At 43.6% G+C, this 6,072-nt stretch overlaps 1 pseudogene; it reads left to right on the top strand.

Moving 5' to 3' along the window:
• Window positions 1-4,774: 4,774 nt before the first annotated feature.
• On the top strand, window positions 4,775-5,842 carry LOC118011666 (annotated as a pseudogene).
• The last annotated feature ends 230 nt before the right edge of the window (window positions 5,843-6,072 follow it).

Below are 6,072 nucleotides of genomic sequence, written 5' to 3'. Positions count from 1 at the left end.
AAGAAGCCACTGTGGGCATCTCTGCCAACTCTGCTCTCACTGGTTAGGGAATCTGATGGTTGATCCTAAGTGGACAGATGCAGGAGGACATGGGGAAGGCATGAAGACAAACTTGTTTAGGTTCTACCAGTTGCTTCGAACAAAAAATAAAAGATCACACAGAAAGGGCCCAGGGCTTCTGTGGGATTCCATGTAGCCTGGACCCTGGGCTTGAGCAGCTTAACCCCATGCAAAGAGAAAGAAAAGGAAAGGACACCCCACTTTGGAATGGAAGTTTAGGGAAGCCATTCTAATGCCTCGGGTTCTATGCCAGGCTCAGTGACCACACCCAGTCAATGCACCAGCACCAACACAGCAGTGATGGGGCTACAGGGGAGCCAAGGCTGCAGGAGACAGTGGATGCTGGGGCTCAGTGCCCCCACACACACATGTAAAAGAGGAGCGACTAGGTCAGTTTCACAGCTACCATCTGGAAGCAAGAAAGCCTGTGGGATTATATGGGAGAGGATAAATGGTAGGATCAACTAGGAAAAAATGGTACATCTGTACTTCTGGGCTGGAGTCATCAGGAGTTGTATCTGTTAAGTGGAACATAAAAGATGGGAAAACATCAATGAAAGCTGCTACTTTGGCCTAATCATCCCAGATCCGTCCTCCTAACAACTAAATTCCATTCAGCCTGAGTAAGTTCATCCAAAGCCTTCATGACAGAGCAAATAACTGAATCAAAAAACAGGCATGTCCACCGCCCACCTAGGGGTCACGCTGAGAGTATTTGTGGATGGGAGTAATCACTGGGCTCACAGCAGGTTAATGACGCCATATTAAATGAGGTTCATTATGTCACTCTAGCACAGAGTGGAAAGGATTTGTAATTAGCAGAGTCCTGACAAATTCCATATTACAACCTCAATTGGTGCTTATGTGGGGAATAGCACATTTAGGGTCTATCTAGCATCATTATATTCCTTAGGGGCTCCTCTGTGATCTTTATCCACCCAACCCATGGGTAAGGGTGGTATGAATCTTCTGAACGTGACAATGGCCCATTTGTTATCCCTTGCTAAACACAACTGGCCTTGCATTAATTAAAGACACAGCATGTGAATTATCTCACATCCAAGTCTATGGCCAAACCATCCAATTACTGTCCTAATGCAACTCTGCCTTTCCAAAATTCAGAGGATGCACACGAATAAGAACGGGTTAAAATCATGACTGCTATTCAAACTGACTTCCCAACTGGACCAGAGAACTGTAATTTGTCACGTACATGTGTGTGTAATACATCTCAATAGTCAATTTCATTCATGAAACCAAATATTTATTTTCTTATAACCCAATTCCTGAGGTATGAATAAAAGCTTTAACTGAGAAGGATTTGTTTATCTTTTCATTGTTAATATCTTTGGCTCTACTTATATTATTGGGGTTAATGAAAATATTTGGGACAGGAAACATTTTTAAATTTTACAAGATTTAAAAAAAAATTTATTTGAGGTTTATTGGTCCAGTGTTTTTTAAAAATTATTATCTAATACATTTTATGTTAATGGTGAAATATTTTGGCATTAAGAACAAAAGGAATTTTGCCTAAGGCTTTTCTCATTTGCAAAATGAACTAAAAAACAAAGCCCAACATTCTTCTTACTCCATTATCCCATTATGGGCTCAATAGGCCAATAAAAAGTATCCAGCTGAGTACAGGGATTGGGGTCCAATCTTAATTTATTCAGTTTGAATCCTTCCAATTAATCACCTCAGTTCAATAATTTCCAACTCTTATTTCATCTTGTTCCAGATAGACCCAACCTAATGACTGTTTCAGAAGAAATGGATGTTCTACCAGTCCGTTAAGAAATTTCCACTAGATGATAAAAGGCAAGCAAACTGAATATGGAAATTTACACAATTCCAAGAGAATTTATTGTGTCCTGCAATAATTTAGTTTTACATCTGTGCCCCTTCTAGGCAGGATCAGTCACCAGTCCCACTGAATTCTCAAACTCTCTGCAAATACACTGCGATTTATTTGGGTCAATTTTTTTTTAATTTTTATATTATTATTTTTTAATAACATTCTTCGAAGACAATTTAGAAAGCATACAGAAGCAAAAAGAAAATGAAATTACTTTTAAAGATTTTTTATTTATTCATTTTGACAGTGAGAGAGAGACAGCAAGAGAGAGGGAACACAAGCAGGTGGAGTGGGAGAGGGAGAAGCAGGCTTCCCGTGGAGCAGGGAGCCCGACGCGGGGCTTGATCCCAGGACCCTGGGATCATGACCTGAGCCGAAGGCAGACGCTTAACGACTGAGCCACCCAGGTGCCCCAAAAATGAAATCACTTATATTTTCCTTCTACTTCTAAGAGATTTTGTGAACATTCTGTTCTTTAATTTTTCAGTCCTCCGTGTGTGTGTGTGTGTGTGCATGTGAAAATCTAGAGAGCCGAGCGTTAGAATAACTTGACCACATTACTCACTTGAGCCACATTAACCTATTTATCTCCATCACACCAAGACCATATCTGGTCTCCGTCTTAGAATGTTTTGAGCTTGGAATCCTATCTTGAGCTCATGTTATTTGTTGCTTCTGATGCCCCATAAGTGTTAGTGAATTTCTTGCCTGGATTCTGAGCACTTCTGACCTCTCTATAGGCTTCTAGCTAACATTTTGTTTCCACCTGTCAGGCTTGCCTTCCCCGCTGGACACGTGGCCCCTTTTTGGCCCTCTACCTCTGTTCCACCTCTCCCTCTGGTCTTCAACTTCCAACCCCACCAGAGCTGCCTGCCTACATTCTCTTTCACTCCACTTGGACATCTTTGTCTCTCACTAGATCTCCCTAACATTGCCATTTTCTTTACTGGATGTTCCCAGATGTGTCTTCCTAACATTCTGATGTCAGCCATGTTGGTCTGTCATATCCCTCCACTAAAAGAAACCCACTCTGACTCTTGATAGGTCTAAATAGTCTATTAAGGACTCTGTGTATTCAGCAATTGAAGCCTAAGGAGATTCCCTACCCCTTTCTTTCTGAGCTCAGAATGATATCATTTCTTTTTTTTTTTTTAAGATTTTATTTATTTATTTGAGACAGAGAGAATGAGAGAGAGAGAGTACATGAGAGGGGAGAGGGTCAGAGGGAGAAGCAGGCTCTCTGCTGAGCAGGGAGCCCGATACGGGACTTGATCCCGGGACTCCAGGATCATGACCTGAGCCGAAAGCAGTCGCTTAACCAATTGAGCCACCCAGGCGCCCGAATGATATCATTTCTGTAGAATAGTATTTTAAAGCAGTTACCTGCACATTGAATTATGCTAAGTTTTATGCAGTTGTAAAACAAGCATAATTTTCATTCTTGGAAGCAAAGCACAGATGCACATGTTCATCCCAGACAAGAAAGACTGCTGCATAATTTACAAGTTCAGGGAGTTGTGATAATATCGTTCAATGTGATGTTACAATGACTCACTGGACTTAAAAATAATATAATTTTCAATAAGACACTCTCTACCTTGTTCTGATGTTGACCCTCTGGTCCTCTATACTTATCCTGAGTCCATGCCCCAACTGCTTTCCCAACTTCAGCACTAACAATTACCATTATGGAAGAAGTCTGCATTTTTGTTCAGGAAAACAAATCAATCTACAGACCTAACCATGATTATCTGTAAGCTTTTATTGCTTTCTCCTGGTTGAATATTGCTACTTTAAGCTCACAATACAAAGCTGTTGTGAAAAATCTAGGAAGTCCAAAATCTGGACCTCTCAAAAGTTCTGATTTCTTCTCTGATCCTTAACTTAAGGACTCTGCTACATTATTCAGAACACCTGAAGCAATAATCAGGCAAGAGTGAACAAGGCAGGAAACTTTCAACTGAAAAGCAAAAGGCAAAAGTCCAGGTAGGCAGACCAACAGAGCACTAACTACCATCCCTTCTTCCTGTTTAAGCAATCACTCCAGCAATGCTCTCCCCTCTCCTACATCAAATCTTCTCTCCCTAATGGGTCATTCCTATCAACCTGCAACTTGAAACACAGAGTGATGATTTCAGCTTCTCTCCTCTCCTTAACAACTCTCTACTTTCAAAACAAGTACCCATCATACACACACACACACAGACTCAGATTACAAACTGTTCAGTGCACATCTAGCTAGTTGTAAGATAAAAACAGTCAGGAGAGGACATGAAGATTTATTCTATGTTCCTATCCTTCTTTTCCAGAGGACAAAATACACAACAAGTTGGAAAATCATACTAAAGAAAAAAAGTAAATGCTGTATTTGGGACACCCCACTCCTCACTTCCTAATGTAATCCCAAAGGAAGGGTGCATGCCTAAGAGCCTCTCCCCAGAATGCGAGGGTGATTTTGGATGGAGGGATTGCCAACCACTTCTGTGGTGAGTAGCAGACCTAGTAGGATGCCAGGCAGGCCTGGGGAAGGGGTCAGCAGAGAGAAGGAACAAGTAAACATCACCTCTGGTTTCCTAAACAGCAAGTCTGAGGGAGTGGGGATTTCCAGGTTTTTTGTGAACTTAGAATAGGCACTTGATGGGACGCCTGGGTGGCTCAGTTGGTTAAGTGTCTGCCTTCAGCTGAGGTCATGATCCCAGGGTCCTGGGATCAAGCCCCGCATCAGACTCCCTGCTCCGCAGGAAGCCTGCTTCTCCCTCTGCCTGCCGCTCCCCCTACTTGTGCTCTCTCTCTCTCTCAAATAAATAAATAAAATCTTTAAAATAATAATAATAATAGACACTTGAAAGTATCTGGTAAGATTATTCAGCTTGCTAGCCCCAAAAGAGGCCAGCCAAAAGAATGAGGAGGTCTCTCCAGGCATCCTCGTGAGAGTGACATTGTCTTTGAACCCTACGTGACAATCCCTGACACACCACCATGATGCTCAGGGAAGACAGGGCAGGCTGGAAGTCCAACTACTTCCTTAAGATCACCCAACTTTTGGATGATTATCCAAAATGCTTCACTGTGGGAGCACACAACATAGGTTCCAAGCAGATGCAGCATATTCTCATGTCCCTCCGCGGGAAGATTGCTGTACTGAATCAGGGCAAGAACACCACGATGCACAAGGCCCATGCAAGGGCATCTGGAGAACAATCCAGCTCTGGAGAAACCGTTGCCTCATGTCCAGGGGAAGGTGGGCTTTGTGTTTACCAAGGAGGACCTCACTGAGATCAGGGTCATGCTGCTGGCCACTAAGGTACCAGCTGGGGCCGTAGCCCTGTGTGAAGTGACTGTGCCGGCCCAGAGCACTGGTCTGGGGCCCGAGAGCCTTCCATCTTCCAGGCTTTAGGCATCACCGCTAAAACCTTCAGGGGCACCACTGAAATCCTGACTGATATGCAGCTGATTAAGACTAGAGACAAAGTGGGAGCCAGCGAACCACACTGCTGAACATGCTGAACATCTCCCCCTTCTCCTTTGAGCTGATCATCCCGCATGTGTTTGACAACGGCAGCATCTACAACCCTGAAGTGCCTTACATCACAGAGGAAACTGCATTCTCACTTCCTGGAGGGTGTCTGCAATGTTGTCAGTGTACGTCTGCAGACAGGTTACCCAACTGTTGCATCAGTGCCCCTGTCTATCATTAATGGATACAAGTGGGTCCTGGCTTTGTCTGCGGAGGCTGATGACACCTTCCCGCTTGCTGCAAAGATCCAGGCCTTCTTGGCTGATCCTTCCGCCTCTGTGGCTGCTGCCCCCGTGGCTGAGGCTACCACTGCTGCACCTGCTGCTGCCACAGCCCCAGCCAAGGTGGAAACAAAGGAAGAGTCGGAGGAGCTGGGCAAGGATATGGGATTTGGTCTCCTTCGCTAATCACCAAAAAGCAACCAATTTAGCCAACTTTATATGTGAAACAAGAAAATAAAGGCATACCTCTCTTAAAAAAAAAAAAAAAAGAATGAAGAGACGCACACTAGCAAAAACTTGAAAAGGGTGGGGGAGACAATGCTGTCTCTACAGGATCCCCTGCATTATGCTATAAAAGGCACCAGTTGGACACAGGAAAATCATCTACCATGCCACACAAAAAGGCCAATGTTGGA

The sequence above is a fragment of the Mirounga leonina genome, unplaced genomic scaffold, assembly GCF_011800145.1.
Source record: "Mirounga leonina isolate KUSES-001 unplaced genomic scaffold, KU_Mleo_1.0 Mir_151, whole genome shotgun sequence".
Lineage (NCBI taxonomy): Eukaryota > Metazoa > Chordata > Mammalia > Carnivora > Phocidae > Mirounga > Mirounga leonina.
Note: the sequence above shows the minus strand (reverse complement) of the source record. Positions and strands in the feature narration are given on the sequence as shown.